Genomic DNA, 25,448 nt, shown 5'->3' on the forward strand with positions numbered 1-25,448 from the left:
CACTTAAGTCACCCCTATGGTAGGTCTTCCGAGCCCAGAGGGCAGGGTGTAGGTACCTGTGTGTGAGGGCACCCCTCAAGCTTCATTTTCCCGGACTTCGCGAGTGTGGGAATGCCACTTTACAAGAGTAGTAGACATAGGTCACTACCTAAGTTCAGACACATAATGGTAATGCAGAACCTTTGGTATCAAACTGTTGCCAGTATTGGTTTGTATGATTCCATGCACTCTGCGGGCTACCAGCTTTCTGGGGTTTTCCGGGCAGCACACTCTGCTGTCACCCTTCAGACCGGTTTATGCACTCCTGCTACTTGACCAGCTCAAGCCCAGGAAGGCAGAACAAGGGATTTCCTTTGGGATAGGGGGTAACATCCTATCCCTTTGGAAATAGGTGTTACGTGGCTTGGGAGGGGTAGCCTCCCCAAGCCACTGGTATGCTTTGAAGGGCACATTTGGTGCCCTCCTTGCATAAACCAGTCTGCACCAGTTCAGGGACCTTCAGCCCCTGCTCTGGCATGAAACTGGGCGATGGAAAGGGGAGTTACTACTCCCCTGTCCATCACCACCACGGGGGTGGTGCCCAGACCTCCTCCAGGTGGCCACTTGATTCTGCCATCTTGAATCCAAGGTGGGCAGAGGTCTCTGTGAGCATCTGAGTGGCGAGGTCAGGCAGGTGACATCACAGCCCCCTCCTGATAGGTCGTCATTGTGCTAGGTGAACAATACCCCTCCCTGGGCTGTCCCTCTTGGGTGGGTTCTCAGGTTCTACATGCAAGACTCCAGCAGGACTCCTGTGCAATGTTTACTTCAACTTCTGGCCACTGGAACCGCAACTGGACTCCACAGGAACCTACAATCTGCAGCTACAGCAACGACTCTGCTCTGCAACACTGTATACCCGGCTCCTTTAAGCAACTGCAACATTTCCCTGGCTGTGCATCCACTGAGGGTAGCAAGACTTCAGCCTGCACCGAGAAGCAATAAGGAATCTCCCTTGGAGTGAAGGAGTCACTCCCCTGCATCTGCAGGCACCAACTGCAACAATGACCGGCTACGTGGATCTCCCCTCCTCCAGAGCTGCGTGGATCCTGCATCATGGGGGATGCTCTGGAGTGTTCCACTTGGTCCCCTTAACCAGCTATCCAACTTGGGAGATGGTAAGCCCTTGCCTCTTCATGCAGGATAGTAACCCCATGCACCACGTCTCTCACAACTACCAAGGCTTGTTGGCATTTGCTTCAAGGGATCTTCAGGCTCCATGTAGCCCCAGCCCTCAGCACTCTTCCCTGTGATGCACAGCCCTCTGCATGCTTCTCCTGCAATGTGGGACTCTTCTCTAGGTGTGCTGTGTGAGCCTCTGCACGACTCCTGTGCTTGGTGCCTGTGGGTCATTTGTGGGGGCTGCCTCACTTTTTCTGACTGTCCTGGTTGCTGAGGGTCACCCAGGAATCCCTTTCATGGGTTGAGTCCCCCTGGACCTTGCTGGTCCCCGGCAGCTGTACCTTTGTTCATTTACAACATTTGCCTGTGCCAAGGCTTGTTGGTAGTTTTTCCACACCACAGACTGACTGCAATTCTTCATCCAGCGTGGAAAGTCAACTGCATCACTCAGGAACTCTTAAGCTGCTCCAAGGCTGCATTGCTGACCATCTTCGTCTCACAGTCGACAAGATTCTGCATCCACAGATGGGTGGGTAGTGGCTCCTGCCACAACTGGACACTCCAACGTGAACTGGACTTCGTCCCCTTCTTTTCCAGGTCTTCCTCTTCCAGGATAAACCTTTGGTTTCTTGCAGTCTTGTCTGGGTCTTCAAATATCCATCTCTGAAGTCCTTCTGATGGGTTTGGGGAGAACCACTTACTTACCTCTTTTTTCCTAGTCACTGGGGGGCACTCTGGTATTTACCTTGTGGGTTTCCTAGTTCCTCCAGCTCTCCTCTACTGATTCCACTTCCTTGGGTGGGGCCCGACTTTCGCATTCCACTTTCTTAGTATATGGTTTGCCCCCCCCAGGCTTTTAGTATTGTCTATTGCTTTCACTGTTTTCTATTGCATCTTATGCTATTTCCTGACTGCTCCTGTACATATAATAGCGTGTTTTACTTACCTCAAGTTGGGGTATTGCCTATATAGTATTTGTGTCACCAAAATAAAGTACCTTTATATTTGTTACACTGTGTGGTTCTTTCATGTGTGTAAGTGCTGTGTGACTACAGTGGTATTGCATAAGCTTTGCAAGTCTCCTACAGACGTCTTGGCTGCTCATCCACAGCTACCTCTAGAGAGTCTGGCATCCTAGACACTGACTGCATCTCACTAATAGGGGATACCTGGTATAAGGTGATAATACCCAATAATACGCACCACACACCAGGCCAGCTACCTACAGCTGGGACATAGTAAGTAAACAGAGGAGTCATTTTAAATGCATGTGCTGGACACTGATCAGTATGAGTTTCACAGCTACACAATAGCTACTCTGAACCCTGGGTTGTTTGGTATCAATCAACTCAGAATGATATATCCAATCTGGTACCAGCATTGGATTTATTGCAAAGTATAGCCAGGGGCCACCTTAGAGTTGACCCCTGCAAAGCTAACACTGGCATGGTTGCTGGCAGGTCACAACCAGCCTACCACCACCAGACAAGATTCTGGAACCCTGGGGTGAGAGCTTCTGCTCGCTAGGTCCCAGAACAAAGCTTTCCTGGGTAGAGGTGTCACACCTACCTCCTCCAGGAACGTGCACTACCCTGCTAGCGAGCTTCGAAGGGCTTACCGCCTTTGAAACTCGATCCCCAAGTCTTCTGCAGACAGCTGATTGCCGCCCCCATTGCAAACGCCCACTTTTGCCGGGAGCAACGGTGGGAAAACACCCAAAGAACAAGAGGAGTGGTCGGCCCCAACTTACACCACTCCCAAGGTGTTGCATGCAAGGTGACCCCTCCCTTTCATTTTCCTCCATCTTGCATGGAAGGAAACTAGCCAATCGGGTTCAGGGAAGTGACCTCTGCCCTCAGGAAGTGGTCACTTAGTGGGTGTAGGCACCCTCTGTTAGATGACCCATTGTACAACTCCAAAATCAGCCTCTGTCCTACAACTCCTGCGATGTGGGACTTCTGATTTGTGGTGCTGGTGAGGCCTCCTTGTGACTCCCTGTGTCCATTGCCTGTGGGTCACTTGTGGGGGCTCCAATGACTTCTAATGATCTTCCAGTGAGGGGAGCAGCCCTGACTCCCCCTCAAGGGTAGAAACTCCTGGACCTTGCTGGTCCCTAAAACTCTGCAAATACCTCTTCTGCTCCTGCTGTCATTTGTCAGTGTTTGTTGGTAACCTGGCTGATCACTGACCCTCCTGCAATCCGGCAACCATTGAGTGACATCTTGTAGGTGATTCCTGGGATCTTCTGCAGCTCCTTGACCCTGCAGCAGGACTTCTCCCTCCACCGACTGGCAGGAACTTCACATCTAGGAGGGTGGGCATTGCTACCTGCACCACCTGGGCACCTCAAAGGGTGCTTCCTTTTCAGGTCCTCACCATAGAGAATCCATCCCTGGGTTCCGCCTGCCTGGTCCATGGGTCATGACAGCAGATGGAAAACCTAAGGCTTCCACTGATTTCATATAGCGTCCCTTCTCCCCTCTGCATCTGGGTCCCTTGGTGTAGGTACTCCTGTCTTCTGGGTATCTTTGGTTGGGGGCACTCTCCAACCTTCATCTTGTCTGTTGGTTTCCTTTGGGTCCACTGGGAAGGGTCCAGAAACACACAAACTCCAACCACTACTCCTTGTGTTAACCTATGGGTTGACTGGTGGGTAACTACTGTGCACCTGGTCGCTAGGGACACTAACAGTACTTACCTCTGGTATTTTCATCTATCTCGAGTCCCTAGCTAACTACCACACTTACCTTGGTTGGGTTCACTATTTCACATTCCACTTTCTTAGTATATGGTTTGGCCCTCCCATGGGGCCATGTGTATTTTATGCTATTTCTGTTGGTTATTTTGTGTTAATATTACTATAACTCCAAAAGGAGATATACCCATGCTATCCTAGTAGTAGTGCTGTAATAATGTATCCTTTATTTTTGCAACACCTGTGTGGTTCTTTCTTCTGAGTGACTTACTAACTGACTTCTGTGGTATTGCAAGTGCCTTACATTCCTCCTGGATGAGCTTCAGCTGCTTGCCTCAGCTACCCCTAGAGAGCTTTTGCTATCTGGACACCTATTCACTTTCACTAAGGGTTGCCTGAACTCGATATAAAGTGCCACACCGTAGGTGTACACCATAAACTAAGCCAGCCTCCGACAGATGCAGACAAAGTCCAAGAATCAATGGGACTGAGGTAAAGGCTCTGAGGGATACAGGTGCCAGTGTCACCATGATGACAGCCAAACTGGTTTCCCCAGACCAAATGATCCCTGGTACCAGTCACCCGATTACCAACGCCTGACAGTGAGACTAAGCTTCATCCAATGGCTTTGGTGAACGTAGAGTGGGGAGGAGTTACTGGCCCAAAGAAAGTGGTTGTGTCTCCTGCCATACGAGTGGGGTATCTGTTAGGCAACGACCTGGAGACTTCCGCATGTGCAGAAGTAGAAAAGAGAGCTTATGCAGAGATGGTAGGTCTCACTGGGTGGGTAAAGAGGAAGAGCTTGCAACTATGGCCAAGCACTTTAACCCTTTCCCTGCCAAGGACATAACGGTTAAATCCATGGTTACAGCGCTCAGACGGCAAGGATGTAACCGTTATGTCCTGGGACTGGCTAATGGTGGATGAGCCTCTCATCCACCCCCAGGGCAGGGATGGAAGGGGAATCGCTTCCCCTTCCACCCCTCCCCTAGTGATGTCTGATGATGTCAGTGCATGATTGTGCGCTGACCTCATCAGAGGCCTCCCCCATGAGCTTCCAGCACGATCAGAAAAGCAAAGCTTGCATTTCTCGTCCAATCGGGGATGGGGGAAGGAAGAGAGGCATCAAAGGAAATGCCCACTAACACCAAGGATTTGTGTTTACATAAAGTAAACAATAAAGGGAAGCGGCCCCCTTGGCAAGAGTCACTCCCCTGAGGGGGCATTTTTTAAAGGCTTTTTCTGCCCCCGGGGGGGGGGGGCAGAAACCTCTAGACACCAAGGATCTTTTTTTTTTATTGTTTACACGTGGGGAGTGACCTCTTAGGCAAGGATCACTCCTCTGAGGGGAGAAATTGCTTTTAGGCCATTTCTGCCCCCTTTGGGGGCAGATCGGCCTATTTTTATTAGGCCAATCTGCCCAAACCACTAGACACCAGGGATTCTTTTTTATGTCACTTACGCGCAAGGGGGGTGACCTCTGAGGCAAGGGTTGCTCCCCTGGGGGACAAATTTATTTTAGGCCATTTCTGCTCCCCTTGGGGGCAGATCGGCCTATTTTAATTAGGCCGATCTGACCCCAATAGGGGCAGAAACCACTAGGCACCAGGGATTTGTTTTTTTTTACAAATGGGGACCGACCCCTCAAAGGGGGCAGAAAGCCCAGCAGAGACCAGGGAAGATTTTTTTTAATAGGGTGAGGATATGGCCATACCCCCACCCCAAATAAATGAGGACAAAGTTATTCTGCCCACCGGTGGGCAGATGGAGTAATTACCCCTGATCCACTTCCCGAGGGCGGAAAGCCTAATAGATGCCAGGGAATTTAAAACAAATAAAAAATAGTGGAGTGGTGGCTACCAACCAGTATAGGCATGGCTATGCCCCCACCCTAATTGAAAGGGGTAACAGTTTTTCACCGCTCCCCCACACACTAAAAGATGTTATCCCAATGGTAAGCAAGAGGACATTTCATTATTTTGGATTTTGGTTTTACATTTGGGCCATGAGAGCTTGTCTAACTCTCAAAATTGTCCCACTTGGAATGGTGAGGGCTGCACTTTTTGGACTTTGGGACACAGCCATGTTAAAAAAATCTACGAGGCCTAGACACATCTGAAAACTAAACATCTGGGTGAGTCCAGGGTGGTGTGCTTCATATGCAACTCACACCATTTTCCTACCCACAATGCCCTGCAAACCTCCAACTTCGTTGAAATCACACATTTTCCCCACATTTTTGTGATGGAACCTTCCGTAATCTAAAGGAATCCACAGACTTCCTACCACCCAGCATTGTTGCATCTATACCGATAAAACGTCTGCCCCACTTGTCGGCCTAAAAACTTTTTTTTCCAAACTGCCCTTAAAATCCGCTTTGGTTCCCTCTTAATTTCAACATGTTTTTTGGCTCTTTCCTATCAAGGGCACTTGGCCCACCTACACAAGTGAGGTATCATTTTTATCAGAACACTGAGGGGAACGTTGGATGGGAGGAAATGTGTGCCTTGCGATGATCCAGTGTGGGAAAAATTTGATTTTTGTAGCTAAATTGGCGGTTTTCTGAGGATTCTGGGTAAGAAAACACTGGGGGATCCACACAAGTCTCACTTCCCTGGACTCCCTCGGATGTCTAGTTTTCAGAAATGTCTGGGTTGGTAGGTTTCCCTAGATGTCTGCCGAGCCCAGGACCACAAATGCAGGTGCTCCCCCCACAAAAACAGGTAGTTTTGTATTTGATAATTTTGATGTGTCCATGTAGTGTTTTGGCCTACCCACATAAGTGAGGTACCATTTATATTAGGAGACCTGAGGGAACGCTGAGTGGAAGGAAGTTGGTGGCTCACCTCAGATTCCAGAACTTTGCAGCTAGAGGCCAAAATCCACAGCTAGGCACTTTCCAAAAAACATGTCTGTTGTCAATGTAAAAATTCCTGTGACGGGCACCAGGCCTACCAACACCAGTGAGGTACCATTTTTATCGGGGGTCTTGGGGGAGTGCTGGGTGGAAGGAAATTTGTGTCTTCTCTCAAATTCCAGAACCTTCTATCACCGAAAATGAGGAAAAGGTGTTTTTTTGCCAAATTTTGAGGTTTGAAAATTGCTATGGGTAACCTGGTGAGCGCCCCACAAGTCACCCTATGCTGGATTCCCATAGGTGTCTAGTTTTCAAAAATGCACAGGTTTGGTTAGTTTCCCTAGGTGCCGGCTGAGCTAGAGGATAAAATCCACAGCTAGGCACTTTCCAAAAAACACGTCAGATTTCAATGTATAAATGTGATGTATCCATGTTGCGTTTCCTGCTGCGGGCATTAGGCCTACCCACACAAGTGAGGTACCATTTTTATCGGGAGACCTGGGGGAACACAGAATAGAAGAACAAGTGTTATTGCTCCTTGTCTTTCTCTACATTTTTTCCTTCCAAATCGAAGAGTGTAAAAAAGATGTCGATTTGAGAAATGCCCTGTAATTTACATGTAATATGGGGACCCTGGAATTCAGAGATGTGCAAATAACCACTGCTTCTCAACACCTTATCTTGTGCCTATTTTGGAAATACAAAGGTTTCCTTGATACCTATTTTTCACTCTTTATATATCACCAAAGAATTGCTGTAAACCTGGTATACAATGAAAACCCATTGCAAGGTGCAGCTTCTTTATTGGCTCTGGGTACCTAGGGTTCTTGATGAACCTATAAGCTCCATATATATCTCTATAACCAGAAGAGTCCAGCAGCCAAAATGGTATATTGCTTTCGAAAATCTGCAATAGCTGGAAAAAGTTATAGAAGAGAACATGGACAGAAATGGCTCATTTTCTCACCTTAATTTCAATATTTTTCAATAATATTTTAATTTTAGCTGTTACTTTCTGTAGGAAAACCTTGAAGTATTTAAACAAATGAGCCTTTGCTGAATTTAGAATTTTTTCTACTTTTCTGAAATGTTTAGCTGTCCGGCATCCATTATTGGTTTCACCCCCATTTCTGTCACTAAGTGGAAGGAGGCTGAAAGTACACAAAATAGTAAAAATGGGGTATGTCTCAGTAAAATGCCAAAATTGTGTTGAAAAATGTGGTTTTCTGATTCAAGCCTACCTGTTCCTGAAAGCTGGTAAGATCGTGATTTTAGCACTGCTAACCCTTTGTTGATGCCATTTTAATGTGAAAAACCAGAAGCGTTCTTCTGCAGCCCTTTTTTCCCATTTTTTTTAATGACATTTTTGCTGTATTTTGGCTAATTTCTTGGTCTCCTCCAAAATAAGCCACAAACCCTGGGTACCTGTAGAATCCCTGGGATGTTGGAAAAAAATTATGCAAATTTGGCGTGGGTAGCTTATGTGGACAAAACGTTATGAGGACGTAAGCGCGAACTGCAGCAAATAGCCAAAAAAAAGACCTGGCAGCGAAGAGGTTAAGAACAAGAGAAAGGACTAGAGGACTGCTGACCAAGCCTCTAAGATTAATCATCCCAGAGTGAGGTCCTGCTGCCTGAGGAAGGAACTGTCCCTGAAGAAACGTGGCCTAACCTAGTAGAACTTCCCAGTGCAGGGGGTCCCTCTAGAGGAGAACTGTGCCAGGATCCAAAAACATGCCCTACTCCTGAAAGCCTCGGGCAGCAAGCTGCCAGGCAAGAAGAGGGAATTGTCAGTGGCACTCATAGGGTTACTGGGAGGATGGCTTACTGTACACTGAAGCCAGGATCCCTCACCAGATACAGCCAGGAGAGTGGTGGTCCCTCAAGTATACAGGGAGTTCATTCTAACATTGGCCCATGATATCCCCCTTGCTGGACACCTGGGACAGTCCAGGACTTGTGACCGGTTAGTTGTCCATTTTTATTGGCCCCAGATGTCTGCGAGTGAAGAAGTTTTGTTGCTCCTGTGTCACTTGTCAGGCCAGTGGCAAGACAGGTATACAACCAAAGGCTCCCACCAGTACCCGCGGTTGGGACTCCCTTTCAGAGATTAGGAGTCAACATACTTGGTCCCCTTGACCCACCTACTGCATCTGGGAACAGATTTATCCTAGTAGTAGTGGACAATGCTACTAGCTAACCAGAAGCAAACCTTTGTAGGACTGCAAGTGCTCCTGCAGTAGCAAAGTCCCTCCTTAGTATCTTTACCAGAGAGGGGTTATCTTAGGAAGTGGTCTCTGATAAACAGACAAATTTCATATCTGCATGCCTGAAGTCTATGTGGGATGAATGTGGTGTGACTTACAAGTTCACCACCCTCCATCACCCCCATACTAATGGCTTGGTGGAGAGATTCAACAAGACCATTAAGGGTAGATCATGGGTCTATCAAACTAAGAAGGAGACGGAATGTCCTACTACCATGCCACCTGTTTGCATGCAGGGAAGTTCCTCAGAAGGGGGTTGACTTCAGCTCCTTTGAACTTCTGTTTGGACACCGTGTAAGGGGTCCTCTTAGTCTAGCTAGGGAAGGATGGGAGAAGCGTCTCAAACAGCCCAAGCAGGACATAGTGGACTATGTGTTTGGCCTTTGCTCACATACGGCTGAGTACATGAAAAAGGCAAACAAGAATTTGAAGGCTATCCAGGAGCTCATCAAGCACTGGTATGTCCAAAAGGCAGATGTGGTTGTGTAGCAACCTGGTCAACTGGTATGGGTGGTGGAGCCAGTGGCTACCAGGGCCCTTCAGGAAAGGGGAAGCTACCTATTTAGTTGACCTAGGCAGTCCCAGGAATCCTTACAGAGGGATTCATGTAAATCGCCTAAAACCACACCAGGGCAGGGTTGACAGAACCATGCTTATGGTCACAGATGGAGGGCAGATAGAGGAGAGTGAGACTCTGCCTGATCTCCTGTCAACCAATCCCAAAGATGGTACAGTGGAGGTGTGGAGCTTTCTGACTCCCTCAAGGCACCGCAGCAGGCTGACCCCAGACAGGTTCTTAGTCAGTTTGCAGACCTCTTTTCTTTGACCCGTGGTAAGGCAACTTGGTGTACCCGTGATGTGGACACAGATGACTGCCTCCCTGTCAAAAGCAAACTTTATAGACTGACTGGCCAAGCTAAAGAATGCATCAAGACTGAAGTCAGGTAGATGCTAGATCTACGGGTGATTGAACCCTCTGACAGACCCTGGGCCAGACTAGTGGTGCTGGTCCCCAAAACTCACTCAAATGGTGGGAAACCTGAGATGAGGTTTTTTGTGGATTATAGGGAGTTGAATGCAGTCACTATGACAGATGCACACCCCATACCCAGAGCAGATGAGCTTATTGATAAGCTAGGGGCGGCCAAGTATCTTAGTACCTTTGATTTGACATCAGGGTACTGGCAAATTGGTCTGACCTGGGGGAAAAGGAGAGATCTGCATTCTCCACCCCAGAGAGCCACTTTGGTGATGCCCTTTGGCCTAAAGAATGCACCTGTCACTTTTAAAAGTTTAACAGAGTTCCTTCATGTCTGGAAGGCTTCAGTGCAGCATATCTAGCTGTCTTTAACTCCACCTAGGCCTAGGGGGATCATCTGGTCCACCTGAAAGATGTTTTGCAGGCCCTTCAGCAGGCATGCCTCATTATCAAGGCCAGTAAGTGCCAGATAGGGAAGAGTACTGTAGTTTGCGTGGGCCACTCGGTAAATGCTGGCCAATTAAAACCTCTCCAGGCAAAAATCCAGACCATTCTGGATTGGGAGCCTCCCAAGACCCAGACCCAAGTCAGGGCCTTTCTTGGCCTAACAGGGTACTATAGGAAGTTTGTGAAGGGGCATGGTACCATTGTGGCCCCTTTCACTGACTTAACCTCAAAGAAGCTACCCAAAAAGGTAATTTGGACAGAAGCTTGCTAAAATGTCTTTGACACTCTGAAAGCAGCCATGTGCTCAGCACCTGTCCTTAAAGCACTAGACTTTGGGAAACAGTTAATTGTCCACACAGATGCTTCTGAACATGGGATTGGGGCAGTGTTGTCACAGAACAACAATGAGGGCCAGGATCAGCCAGTTGCTTACATTAGCAGGCACTTCTCCTTAGGGAGCAGCATTGGAGTGCCATTGAGAGGGAAGCTTTTGCTGTGGTTTGGTCCTTGAAGAAGCTGAGCCCCTACCTGTTTGGAACTCACTTCAAGGTTCAAACTGACAAAATGCCTCTCATGTTGTTGATGCAGATGAGAGGATAGACCCTCAAATTGTTGCAGTGGTCCATTACCCTACAGGGGATGGATTTTGTAGTAGAACACAGACTAAGGACTGACCATGCCAATGCAGATGCTCTTTCCAGGTTCTTCCACTTCCACTTAGAGGGTGAGCAATGTGAAAAAAGGCCTCTTTTGTCATGGTTAGCCCCCTTTTTGTGCCTCGTATTTGATGTGGTCTCAAAGTTCTTAGTTCCCAGAGCCCCCTGCTAACCAGGGTCCCTAGGCCAGATCTCTCTCCCGAAACTCTTGCAATGCATTGACACAATTGGCAACACCTTTAGCTGCCTGTATAAGTCCCTAGTAAATGGTACTTAGGTACTCAGGGCATGGTGCACTAAGGGTAAGCCCCAGAGGGCAGCAGCGCAAATTGTGACACCCTCTAGGGCCATGCATCCAGGTACACCCAGCACTGCCATTGCAGGCTGAGGGTCCTGGTGCAATCTTAAAATGCAAGCTTGACATGGCACACAGCTTGTCTGCCCTGTCCACTACACACAGCATGTAATATATGTAAGTCACCCCTCTGGAAGGCCTTCTAGCCCTAAGGCAGGGTGCACTGTAATGTATGTTAGGGAATAGTTGCATGAGCAATATGCCCCAACTCTGTCCTTGCCAAACCTGGGACATAGTAGGTGAACAGAGCAGCCATTTTAAATGCATGTGCTGGACACTGGTCAGTACGAATTTCTGAGCTACATGATGGTCATCTGAATCCTGGGTTGTTTGGTATCAAACAACTCTGAATGATAAATCCAAGGGTGATTCAAAGTATTTATTGAAAAATGTTCCCAGGGGACACCTTAGAGGTGACCCCTGCAAAGCCAACCAACACTGGCATGGTTGCTGGCAAGTCACAACCAGCCTGCCACCACCAGACAAGATTCAGGAACCCTGGGGGGGAGGGATCCTGCTCTCTGGGCCCCAGAACAGGGCCCTTCCTGGGTGGAGGTGTCACACCTCCCTCCTCAGGAATGTGCACTGTCATGCTAGCGAGCTTCAAAGAGCTTACTGCCCTTGAAACTCACCCCCTAAGCCTGCTGCTAGCAGCAGATGGCTGCCCCTCTTGCGTACCCCCTCGTTTGGCTGAAGCACCGTCGGGAAAACACACAAAGTAGAGGAGGAGTGGTCAGCCCCAGCTTGCACCATCCTTAAGGTGGTGCATGCAAGGTGACCCTTCCATTTCATTTTCCTCCATCTTGCATGGAAGGGAAATAGCCAATCAGGTGAAGGGACGTGGCCTTTGCCCACAGGAAGAGGTCACTTAGGGGGTGTAGCCACCCTAAGGTAGATGCCCCATTGGTCACTGCTAGGTACTCCCCTAAATGCCCTTTGAATGCAGTATTTACTGGGCACCCCTGGACCAGAGAGTCAGATTCCAAGGACTCAAGAAGACCAGCAACAAAGAAGACCCAAGGCTTGAGAACTGAAGTCCTGCTGCACCAAGAAGAAGGCCCTGAACCCTACCTGCTGCAACCAGGACTTGACAATGGCTGCTGAGGGGTTGCTTGGACATCAGATGGACTCTGCAAACCCTCAGAGGACCTCCACAATTCTGAAAATCACCGAAGATCTCCCTTCAGAGTAAAGGCATCTCTCTCCTGCAACAAAGACCAAAAGATCAGTGAAGTCCAGTTCACTGACCGCTGCTGACCAAGGAACCAGAGACTGCAGCTGGACCAAATTTCACCTGAGGGACCACGAGGATGAAACCTACTAAGTTTGGTGGCACTGTGACCTTCAGTGGCTGAACCGTGCAGTAGCCGCAGATATTGGTCACTCCTCATCGAACACCCAGAAGAACATTCCACTCCTGACTGAAAAAGGACCAGGAGGAAGCCCCACTTGAGAGACTTCAGAAAACACCAGGACCTCCCACCAGAGTGCCCCTGTTGACTTGCAAGCGACCCTCAAAGTGACCTACCTCCTACTTCCAAGGGCAGCTTTGTGCACAGCTCCTGGCTCACCAATGTGCTCTGCACCCATCCATTTGTGTTCTAAAGGTCCCCCACGCCTTTTGACCTCGACACTCCCAGGAGACCTACCGGACTCACCTTGAAGTCCACCTGTGCAGTGCTTTTCCAAGTGGTCCCCCGCAGTGGCCATGCACCAGCTTCAATGACTTTCTTTAGCTGCTCCCACTGAAACCGGGAGCCGCCTGAACTTCTCCAGCTGGTCCACAGGGCCCACCAACAGCCTTGATGTATCTGCAAAAAGAGACATTGGTAAACACATTCATGATTTTATATGCATTTTTCAAAGTATTTCCCCATGGATTCCTATGATGCATAATTACATACCGAACTAAGACATTTTCTAAACTTTAAAAATTCATAACTTAAAAAGTACTCATCTGATTTTGATGATCTTGGTATTTAAAATTTTATAAAAAATTGAAGCATGATTGTAAATTGGTCTTGAGTTATTCTCCTGAGTGTGTCTCTTGCTTTATTGTAACTGTGAGTACAACAAATGCTTTACACTTTTTAACGATTAGCCTGACTTCTCGACCAAGCTACTGTAAAATTTAGAGAAATAGGTGGTCTAGTTTTAACCTCTGTAAACCAACGTGTGGTTACCCAGACCCTCTACCCAGTGTGCACACTACATAGAGGGCCAGCCTCCTACATTTTGTTGTCTCCGCGGTGGGATAAAGACTTTCCATTTGCTGGTACCACTTTGTCAATTTGTGAGCGCATGAATAACTCTTCAAATTGTCTTTAGCTTTATTGCATTTTTCTCAATTGGCTAGAATTTTTGCATTTTTTTTAAATTACTGCTAGGGCCCTGGTTAGGTCCCTACAGCAATAGTTAAACGTTTAAAAGTCCTTAATTTAGTTGGCCTTACCCAAAAAGGGGTTCCAAATTTATTTTAAAAGGTCATAGCTTTAGTAAACATGTCAGATGCAGACAACCATACTCAGAGCTCGACCTGACCCCTTCCCAGGCATATACCTATGCCAAGTTAAGGAAGCTCTGCAAGCTGTACAAAATTCCTACAGGAAAACATGCTGAAGTTGACCATATTAGATTCCTGGTAGCTCAGCATGAGAAAACCCACTCCACAGAAGAAGTAGATTGTGAAGTTGCTGATGGAGAGAAATATGCTATGGACAATGGGGATGAGGATAGCTCCTGTTCCCCTACCATAAGTGCACCCACAGAGGAAGACCAGATTTTACTGAAGCTGACCAAAAGACTCGCCTTCGAGAGTCAGCTTCTGGAAATTGAAACAAAGAGACACGAGTAGGGCCTAAGACCAATTTCTGGTGGCAGCATCCAAGTATTGGAAGACAGACCTTTCAATCTTAAACTCCCAAAAGGAATTGTCCCTCCCTTCACAGAAAGGGATGATATAGTGAAATGGTTTTCTGTCTTTGAAAGAGCCTGCATTGGGTGGAAAAGTGGGCAAAAACCCTGGGGCACATCGTTGTGGGAGTTATTCTCAGGAAAGTGCAGGGATAGGCTCCTGACACTGAATGAGGCAGATTCTAAATCCTACGACCTTATGAAGGGTACACTAATTGAGGGCTTTGGATTTACAACTGAAGAGTACCACATAAAGGTCAGGGAGGCTTGAAAAACACAGAGCTGAACTTGGGAAGAGTTTGTGGACTATTCAGTAAAAATGCTGGGTGGTTGGTTAGCTGGTAACAAGGTACAATATTATGATGGGCTGTATAACCTATTCATGAAAGAGCATCTGCTGAGTGATTGTGATAAAGAGAGGCTATATTAATACCTGGTAGACCAAGGTACACTTTCCCCTCAAGAGTTGGAGAAGGAGGCAGACCACTGGGTCAAAACAGGGGTGACCAAAACTGCCACTGGTGGGGAAGACCAAAAGAAAGAGGACAAAAAGCTCTCCCAAGGGAAAGATGGGAGCCAAAACAAAAATGAAGAGTCTTCTCAAGGCCCCCAAACATCTGCACAGGAAGGTGGGCCGAGAGACTCCTCACAGTCTAAGGGTGGGTACAAAGGAAAGAACTTTGATCCCAACAAGACTTGGCGCTATGACTGCAAGAACAGAGTGCACCAAACTGGAGACCCTAGCTGTAAAAACAAAAAGAATGCCTCTAGCCAACCTGCAGTAAATGCAGTAGCTAATCTCAAGATAGGATCTGAGTTGTGGCCTGACCATGTCAGTGAACCCACAGAGGGAGGGGTGGAATTATCCTGTACTGCCTGGTCAGAAAGAAGTGGTGGTGTCCTCATCCATACCAGTAGATTGGCTGCTTGGAAATTACCTGAAGCATTCCCCCTGGGCTGAAGCAGAACTGAAGATCTATGCAGCCATGTTTGGGATCCCAGAACGGGCCTGTGTCAAGACTAGGGTACAGAGTGAACTTCAGAGAGAAAAAAGAGAGTTGTGTCCTGAAATAGTGGATCAGCCTCCGAAGAAAGGGCAGGAAGATTGGGGAACCAGCTTCCAATCAGATCACAAGTCAGAACCCCTCTTCCCAGGAAGAGGATTTTCCATACCCAGATGGAACTGAGCCTGCAGAGCATGGGCCTTACCAGCCAGAGCTCTTGGGCCCAGGGGGACCCTCTAGGGAGGATCTGTGCTAGCGGCAGAGAATGTATCCCACTCTTGAAGGCCTGCGGCAGCAAGCTGCACAGGAAGAAAAGGGTAGTGTCAGTGGTACCCACAAGGTTTATTGGGAGGATGGGCTCCTGTACACTGAGGCCAGAGACCTCAAGCCTGGTGCAACCAGGAGGGAGGTAGTACCTCAGCAGTTCAGAGAGTTTCTTCTCACTCTAGCCCATGAAATTCCCCTAGCTGTGCATTTGGGCCAAAATAAAACTTGGAGTAGGTTGGTAAACCACTTTACTGGCCTGGGATGTCCCAGAACATGAGGGACTTTTGTCAGTCCTGCACTACCTGACAAGCTAGTGGATGGGCAGGTGGAAACTTAAAGGCCCCCTTAATGCCACTACTTGTGGTTGGGGTTTCCTTTGAAAGGGTAGGGGTTGACATTATTGCCCCCCTTGACCCTCAAACAGCATCAGGACATAGATACATTCTGGTCATAGTGGATCATGCAAAAGCCCTCCTGGGTATTTTTACCAGAGTAGGGCTCCCTAAGGAGGTAGTATCAGCCAGAGGTTCTAGTTTCATGTCTGCATACCTAAAACACATGTGGGAGGAATGTGATGTGACTTATCAGTTCACAACCCCACACCAACCACAAACAAATGGGTTGGTTGAAAGATTTAACCAGATGCTAAAATACATGATTGGAGGACTCCCTACAAAACTCAGAAGGAGATGGGATGTCATAATTCAGTGTCTGCTGTTTGCCTCCAGGGATGTGCCACAAAACAAGTAGGATTCTTTCCATTTGATCTTCTGTTTGAGCATCCTGTTAGGGGACCATTGGGTCTTGTAAGGGAAGGCTGTGAGAGACCTCTCAAAGAGCCAAAGCAAGGCATAGTGGACTATTTACTTGGCCTACATTCTACGATGGCAGAGTACATGGAAAAAGCTAGCCAAAATCTTCAGGCCAACCAGGACCTGCAAAAGCTCTGGTATGACCAAAACGCTGCTGTGGTGAAGTTCCAACTATGGCAGAAAGTTTGGGTGTTGGAGCCAGTTGCTCCAAGGGCTCTCCAAGACAAATATCCTGGACCCTATCCCATTCATCCCATTCTTGAAAAGAAAGCGGAAGTCACTGATTTGATAGACTTAGGCAGTTACAAAAATCCCAAAATAATTATACGTCAGCCGCCTAAAACCCTAATATGACAAAGCTCATGTGACTATGCTCATGGTTCTAGATGAGGGATAGGAAGAAGAGAGTGAGCCTCTCCCTGATCTCCTCTCCAGCAACCCACAAGATGGTTCTGTGGATGGAGTGGTCTTATCAGACACCCTATCACAGCAACAGCATTCTGTTTGCATGCAAGTCCTCAACCAGTATGCTGAATTATTCTCTTTGACTCCTGGGTAGACTGAATGGTGTACACATGATGTGGACGCCTGTGACAGCTTGCCTGTCAAAAACAAAAATTACAGACAGTCAGACCATGTCAGGGACAGTATACAAGCAGAAGTCAAAACAATGTTGGACTTGGGTGTCATTGAACCCTCGGAGGGTCCTTGTGCTAGCCCAATAGCTTTAGACCCCAAAATTCACTCTAAAGGAGAGAAAAAGGAATTCTGTAACCAAAACTGATGCACACCAATCCGAAGAGCTGATGAGCTTATAGACAGACTTGGGGCAGCCAAATATCTGAGTACTTTTTATTTAGCCTTAGGGTACTGGCAGATTGGCCTGACCCCAAGAGCAAAAGGGAGGTCAGCATTCTCCACTCCTAGTGGGCATTATCAGTTCACTGTTATGCCTTTTGGATTAAAGAATGCACCTGCCACCTTCCAAAGGTTGGTGAACTAAGTCCTTGCTGGGCTGGAATCCTTTAGTGCAGCTTATCTGGATGACATAGCTGGCTATCGCTTTACCTGGCAGGATCACCTGATCCCCGTAGGGAAGGTCCTTGAGGCTCTGCAGAAGGCAGGCCTCGCTATCAGGGCCGGTAAGTGCCAGAGAGGGCAGGGTAAAGTTTTTTACTTTTGCTGCCTGGTTGGTGGAGGCAAAGTTCAACCATTCCAACCCAAGATTCAGACCATTTGGGCTTGGGAAGTTCCCACAAATTAGACTCAGATTAGGGCATTCATTGGCTTCGCTGGATATTACAGGAGATTTTTGAAGGATTATGGCACCGTAGTTGCCCCTCTCACAGAATTAACCTCCAAGAATATGCCCAAAAGGTTAACTGGACAGTGAGTTGTCAAAAGGCCTTTGTCTCGCTGAAGAATGCTATGTGCTCTGCTCCATTCCTACAAGCTCCAGACTACTCCAGGCAGTTTATTGTCCAAACGGATGCCTCAGAACTGGGGTTAGGAGTGGTCCTAGCCCAGAAAAATGATGAACGACATGACTAGCCTGTTGCTTTTATAAGCAGAAGACTATTCCCTAGGGAACAAAAATGGAGTGCCATAGAGAGGGAAGTCTATGCTGTGGTGTGGGCCCTGAAGAAGCTGTTTGGCTCCCACTTCGTAGTTCAGACTGACCACAGGCCTCTTACATGGCTGCAACAGATGAAAGGTGAAAACCCCAAATTGCTTAGGTGGTCTATTTCCCTATAGGGAATGGACTTTAAAGTAGAACACAGACCTGGGACAGCCCATGCCAATGCAGATGGCCTTTCCAGGTTTTTCCACTTGAATGATAAAGACTCACTAGGGACAGGCTAGTCTCAACCTCTTTCATTTGAGGGGGTGATGTGAGAAAAGGCCTCTTTTGTCATGGTTAGCCCCAACTTTTTGCCTGGTATTTGATGTGATCTCAAAGTTGTTAGTGCCCAAGGCCCCTGCTAACTAGATTCCCTGGGCCAGATTTATTTTCCAAAACTGTTGTGTTGCATTGGCACAATTGGTAACACTCTTAGCTGCCACTATAAATCCATAGTAAATGGTACTTAGGTACCCAGGGCATGGGGTACTAAGAGTAAGCCCCTGAGGGCAGCAGCACAGGTTGTGCCACCCTCCAGGGCCATGCATCCAGGTACACCCAGCACGGCCATTGCAGGCTGAGTGTCCTGGTGCAATGTATCTTAAAATGCAAGCTTGACATGGCACATAGCCTGTGTGCCCTGTCCAATACACACTGCATGCACTATAGGTAAGTCCCCCCTCTGTTAGACTTTCTAGCCCTAAGGTAGGGTGCACAATACTGTATGTGAGGGCATAGTTGCATGAGCAATGTGCCCCTACTGTGTCCTTGCCAAACCTGGGACATGGTAAGTGAACAGAGTAGTCATTTTAAATGCATGTGCTGGGTATTGGTGAGTACGGGTTTCCCAGCTACATTGTGGCCACTTAGAACCCTGGGTTGTTTGGTATCAAACAACTAAGAATAATAAATCCAAACTGGTACCAGTAATGGACTTCTTGCAAAATGTACCCAGGGACCACCTTAGAGGTGATCCCTGCAAAGCTAACTAACAATGGAGTGTTTGGTGGACAGTCACAAACAGCCTGCCACTACCGGACAAGATTCTGGAACCCTGGGGTGAGAGCTCCTGCTCTCTAGGTCCCAGAACAAAGCCCTTCCTGGGTTGAGGTATCACACCTCTTTCCTCAGGAATGTGCACTGCCCTGCTAGCGAGATTCAAAGGGCTTACTGCCCTTGAAACTCAACCTACAAGCCTGCTGATAGCAGCAGATGGCTGCCCCCATTGCAAACCCCCACTTTTGGGGGAGCAACGGCGGGAAAACACAGAAAGGACAGGAGGAGTGGTCAGCCCCAGCTTGCACCATCCCTAAAGTGTTGCATGAGAGATGACCCCTCCCGTTCATTTTCCTCCATCTTGAATGGAAGTAAAATAGCTAATCAGGTGTGGGGAAGTGACCTATGCCCACAGGAAGTGGTCACTTAGTGGCTGTAGCCACCCTAAGGTAGATGACCCATTGGTCACTATTATGCACTCTCCTAAATGCCCACTAAATACGGTATTTAGTGGGCACCCCTAAACCAGACATTCAGATTCCGAGGACACAAGAAGACCAGCAACAAAGAAGACCGAAGGGTTGAGAACTGAAGTCCTGCAGCACCAAGAAAAAGGCGTCAAACCCTGCCTGCTGCACCCAGGACTCGACAATTGCCACTGATGAGTTGGTCAGACATCGGACGGACTCTACAACTACCCAGCTCACCTGCAAATGACCCTCATGGCGACCTACCACTTGCTTCCAAAGGCACCTTTGCGCACAGCTCCTGGCTCACCAATTCGCTCTGCACCCGGCTGTCCTGGGCCGTGCATGGAAGATCGAGCTGTGTTCTATGGGTTACCCACCCCTTGCCTCATGATTCCAAGGGGACTCACCTTGAAGTCCACCTGTGCAGTGTTTTTCCAAATGGTCCCCAGCAGCGGCCTTACACCAGCTCTGATGACTTTCTGCAGCTGCTCCCGACAAAACCAGGAGACGCCAAAACTTCTCCAGCTGGTCCACAGGGCCCACCAATGACCTCGACCTATCTGCAAAAGGAGACATTGGTAAACGCATTGCCTGGTTTTATATGCATTTTTTAATTATTTCTCATTTGATTTCTATGGTGCGTAATTGAGCACAGAACTCAGACATTTTCCAAACTTTAAAAAATCATAACTTACAAACTGCTTACCCGACTTTGATGATCTTGGTCTTAAAAATGTTATAACATCCTGACATATTTTTGTAAATTGGGCTTGAGTTATTCTTTTGAGTGTGTGTCTTGCTTTCTTGACAGTATGAGTACAAAAAATGCTTTGCACTTCTCCGAGATTAGCCTAACTGCTTGACCAAGCTACCATAAAATTTAGAGCATTAGGTGGTCTAGTTTTTACCTCTGAAAACTAACGTGTGGTTGCCCAGACTCTCTGCACAGTGTGCCTAGCTTTGCACACTACATAGAGAGCCAGCCTCCCACACCAGGACTGATGACTGATGCGTTGGACTGATGACTCTCCAGTAGCCATGTGTCCTTATACCCCAAAATTCCACAACACCTTCCTCCTCACAGTGAGATCCAATGACCCTCAAATAGCCCCTACATCGTGATAACCCAAAGCCAGTGGCTCTCCACAAGACCTGTGTTGTGATATTCATGGTAAATCAGCCTCCATCAGATCCCACACCTTCTAGACCTGTGGCAGTGACACTCAGCTAACCCATGTATCCGGATACAACCAGTGCCATTGACTCTCTCACAGTTGTGGCCTGTTAATCCAAAGGCAAAAATCTTTCTCTAAACTCTGTATCATAATAACTTGCGGCTAATGACTCTCCACCAGGTCTGTATACTGAGGACCTTGGCCTCTGAGTCTCCACTAAGCCAAGTGTCCTAATAATATCAGTTATTAACTTCCCAAAAGCTTTCTAATTGTTTAGTAGCAATAGGTGTTTTGCAGCATGGTCATTAATCTTTCATCAGCCATTGTTTGCTGTCAACAAAGGGATAGACGCCCTCAAGTAACCTCTCTGTCCTGATAGCCCAGATGCAATTGTCTTTCACCAGTTAACCTAAAGATCATGATTAATGACTCCTGACCCCACGGGCCTTTTGTCCTCAATCCAGGAAGCTAACAGACAAGCCCACCTTCAGACCATGTGCCCTGAAATTTCTGAGTCAATGGCTCTCCACCATTCCCTGCACCCTGATTGTCTAGGGACAGTGAGCCTCTATCAGATCCAGTTATGATACCACATGGCCAATGATCCTCCACTAACCCTCTGCTCTGATGACCTCGGGCAATGTCCCTCCGTCCATGTTGTCTCACTGCAGGTTTGATGACCCTCCACCAGTCCACATCCTCTGTAATCCACTGACAATGGCCATCAGCCGGCATCTGTTGCCAGAAAACCCAAAAGCATTTACCTTAATTAGTCCGCATCTTGACCATCCAGCAAGTCCTTGTGTCCAGTGCTTTAAATGGGCTGGTACTGTCCGGTACAGAGTACCGGCACTTTTTTATTTTGAGAGGGAGAGTACCTGCACTTCTAGAGAAAAACGTAATACTTTTAATAGGAGAGTACCAGCACTTCTCAGAAACAAGCAGGTACTCTGCTACAGAGTACCTGCACTTCTATTTTACTATTTCAAGCACTGCATTGTGTCCTGATACTTTAGTGCAGTGACTCTATACATCTCTGTGCCCCGATAGCCACATACGGCTCTCTTCAAACCTCTGTGTCCTGATTGCTAAGGCCAAACATTGCTCTTACATCCTGACAACAAAGGAAAGCAAGCATTTGCAATACAATAGGTCTCGCGTTTGCTCAAGTTCGAGCTATTAGCGTTGTAAGTTTCTAACTGGAACTTTCTTGCCACACAAACTGAAAATAAAAAGTAAAACAATTGACATCAGCGAGCTAATTGAAAGCGCCGCCTTGAGCACGAGACAAAAAGAAAAAGAAGTTCGCTCACAGTCAAAGGTATCGGCAAAAGTGCAATTATCCATGTAACAGGATCGATGGCCAAGGGGTAAAAAAAATGCCCTAAGGAAGGACAAACGTAAAGCAGTTACCAACGAATACAAAGGATTTTTGAAAGATATGCCCATGAATGAGTGATAGTGATAGGTGTTCGGCGGGCGTGGTTAAAAGCACAGACACATATCAACAGGTCATTGCACGCTGCAATGCTCGACCTAAAAAATGATACTCCAGGGTTTCCTTGCAAGCAATCCCAAATGACATACCATGGCTCCATCTGTGTTCAGACAGCCTCAGCCATATGCTCTCCACATCCCTGTGCCCTGGTAGGTACATGTGTCTCTCTTCAAACCCCTGTGGCCTGATAGATAATGCGTCCATTACTTACGTCAATGGCATTACTCCTAGTCCTACTCCCTCGCCTTCCTTTAGACCAATGAGGCTCCCTTCCTCCCCATAGACCCTCCCTTCCCCTTAAAGCCCCCCCACCCCCACCACCTCCTGTACAAAAACAAGCCCAAGCAGCAACTCAGGCGGTCCGTACCAGGATGGCGGGAGGGAACGGAAAGGAAGGCGAGGGAGTAGGACTAGGAGTAATGCCATTAACGTAAGTAATGGACGCATTACCTCCCGTCCCTCCCTCGCCTTCCTTTAGACCAATGAGACATAGCAAGAGAAAACAGGAGATGGACACTGAGTTGCAACAAGTTTAATCACTACCAATAAAGACCACAGAGTCCCCACCCCCCTATTACATTATAGAGGACAAGACACAGTGAGCCAATACCGACTCTAAATTGCCCAAGTCCGACAGCCTGTAATGACGAACAAAGGTCGAAGGTGAGGCCCAAGTTGCGGCCCTGCAAATTTCCACCACAGAAGCGCCCTGAAGCTCTGCCACCGTAGCAGCCATACCCCTGGTAGAACGGCCCTGAATCCCTTGGGGTGGAACCTCCCCCTTCAAAGAAAAAGGCATCAGTATCAGCGAGCGAACCCACCGACTCAAAGAAGCCGTGGAAGGCTTCTCACCTTTCCGAGCCGGACCGAAATTCACAAAAAGAGAATCACCCTTACGGAAAGGAGCAACTACCCGTAGATATTCCAACAAGGCCCGACGCACATCTAAAGAATGCAACCGAACCTCCTCATCCGAGGAAGGATCCAGACAAAAAGAAGGAAGGATGACCTCCTGGCGAGCATGGAAAGACGAATTCACCTTAGGAACAAATGAAGGAACCGGAACAAGCACCACATGATCCGGAAAAACCTTACAAAAAGGAAACGAGCAGGCCAAGGCCCCCAATTCCCCTAAACGGCAGGCCGAAGTAATGGCCACCAGAAAAAAAGTTTTCAAAGAAAGATGACGCAAGTCACAGTCCCCCAGAGGTTCAAAGGGAGCAACAGTCAAAGCATCCAATACCAATGAAAGATCCCAGGAAGGAAAGGAACGCACCGGGCGAGGAAACAAGTTAAGAAGACCCTGGAAAAATCGAGGCATCAAATGACCCTCATCAGACAGATTACGCCATGGACCCCTAAAAGCCTGAATCGCCGCCCACTGCACCCGTAGAGAAGCCACTGACAAACTCAACTGGGCACCATCCTGTAAAAACTGCATCACATCTGATATAAAGACGAAGTCTGAAGAGTTTTCAGATGAGACTTTATTCCATCTCCCATGCTTCAACTGCCTATTCTCTTCACAGGTCTTCTCTCCAACCGTTCACCTCCCTTCACAGCCTACTCTTCACCTCTCTCCCAACATTCCGATCAACCCAAAATATAACACAGGGGGAAAGGGTACAAGGGAAATACCATTCCTATACGTTGTTTACTCTAACACATATTTGCATTAATATACTACTATAAATATGTAATAACATAATACTATACTATTGTGATAAACTAATACTACACTAACTAACTACATCACAACACATCTTCCCCTTTAACTAATTTGATATAAGACATTGACTTTTGTCACTAATAAGGTTATATGATAATAAATGACAGGTTGACCAATAATTGGCAACAGATTTAAATTATTTAGTCAAAATTATAACCATATTTATATTCATATATGAACTAATAAAATATAATTTCCAAATTACATCAGACCGTGATCGTTTATGTTATATTGGAGGTCACTTCATAGTCCTTGTGCCATATTGGAGGATTGATTTGTCGAAGTCCCAACCTCCTTTGGCACTTGCTTTCCAGATAGTTTTCTGCCAATCCCTCCACCACAGATTCTTCCACCCCGTTTCCATTCGCTTCTTCACTAGATGCCGATAACTTGACAAGTCTGTCCATGCTCCAGCATTGACCATTATCTAGTATTACCACATTTTTCTTAACTTTATTAATGCGGAAAGGGCCCATGAATCTGGTGTCCTTCATGCCTGCCCGTACCCCACTATTAGGTTTCTTAACATACACTTGAGCATTGATATTCCAATCCTGTTTTTTTGCCCCTTGTGTGAATTCATACCTACTTTTATATTTATTTTGATGTTTGGAGATTCTAATATTACTACACCGGGTAGAGTAATTACATTTATCCCCACCCCCTAACCAGACCGGGAAGAATTTGGTACAAGGCTTTCTGCCTTTCAAAGCTGTAAATGGGGAAACATTTGTGATAGAATTGGGAGTGGTGTGATATGCCCACAACATATCCCTGATAGCATTCTCTACATTCAAGTGATTGATACTCGCTAGTTGAATGCAATCTTTGATCATACGATTCATCCTCTCTACTAGACCATTAGCTCTTGGACAATAAAGAGCTGTAGTAAGGTGTTTTACTCCAATGGATTCAAGGAAGTTCTTCATTGCCAAGGATGTCAATTGAACTCCATTATCCGTAATGAGACATTCCGGAATACCCTCTGCCGCAAAGGAGTCCTTGAGAAAATTAATAACCGCATCGTATTTATTTGATTGACTAATTTGGTAGTTATCCAATGTGATCGGTAATCGACCAAAACTAAGCCAAATCTTTTACTAACCCCTGAAAGATTGATAGGGCCGATAATATCAAAGGCTACCTTAGCCCAGGGTTTATCAGGTACTTCAACAGGAGAAATCGGAATTTTGTGAACTATTTTACTTTTGTCACTAAGTGCACAAATTGAGCAAGTTTTAACTTCACGCTCAACCATAGGATCCATGTTGGGAAACCAAAACCTTTCCCTCAATCTAGCTTTGGTAAGGCTCCTACCTAAATGACCTTCATGAGCTAACTTAATGATCTTGAGTCTCAAATCTTGTGGTGGGATAATTTTGTCATTCCTGAATATTAGATTATTATGCTCATTGATTTCGTGCCTCACCTCCCAGTAATTGCTGATGATTTCCTCAACATTCTTCTTTGATGTTGGCCACCCATCCTTTGCTTTGTCCTAAGTAAAGTTAATGACTCGTCCAGTTCTGACGCTGATATCCATTCC

The 25,448-nt window shown here is 47.1% G+C and overlaps 1 protein-coding gene across 3 annotated transcripts in view; it reads right to left on the bottom strand.

The window, feature by feature from the left end:
- The window catches only part of GPR61 (G protein-coupled receptor 61), a 52,076-nt gene that overhangs the window by 13,993 nt on the left and 12,635 nt on the right, over nucleotides 1-25,448 (bottom strand). The window contains exon 1 of one of the 3 annotated variants that reach the window (XM_069238362.1): nucleotides 13,076-14,087. The exons of the other annotated variants lie outside the window; for them this stretch is intronic. The gene's annotated coding sequence lies outside the window, so the exon portion shown is untranslated. Of the gene's footprint in view, nucleotides 1-13,075; nucleotides 14,088-25,448 lie in introns of those variants that run through there. 3 annotated transcript variants of the gene reach the window in all.

Source organism: Pleurodeles waltl, chromosome 6 (assembly GCF_031143425.1).
Source record: "Pleurodeles waltl isolate 20211129_DDA chromosome 6, aPleWal1.hap1.20221129, whole genome shotgun sequence".
Taxonomy (NCBI): domain Eukaryota; kingdom Metazoa; phylum Chordata; class Amphibia; order Caudata; family Salamandridae; genus Pleurodeles; species Pleurodeles waltl.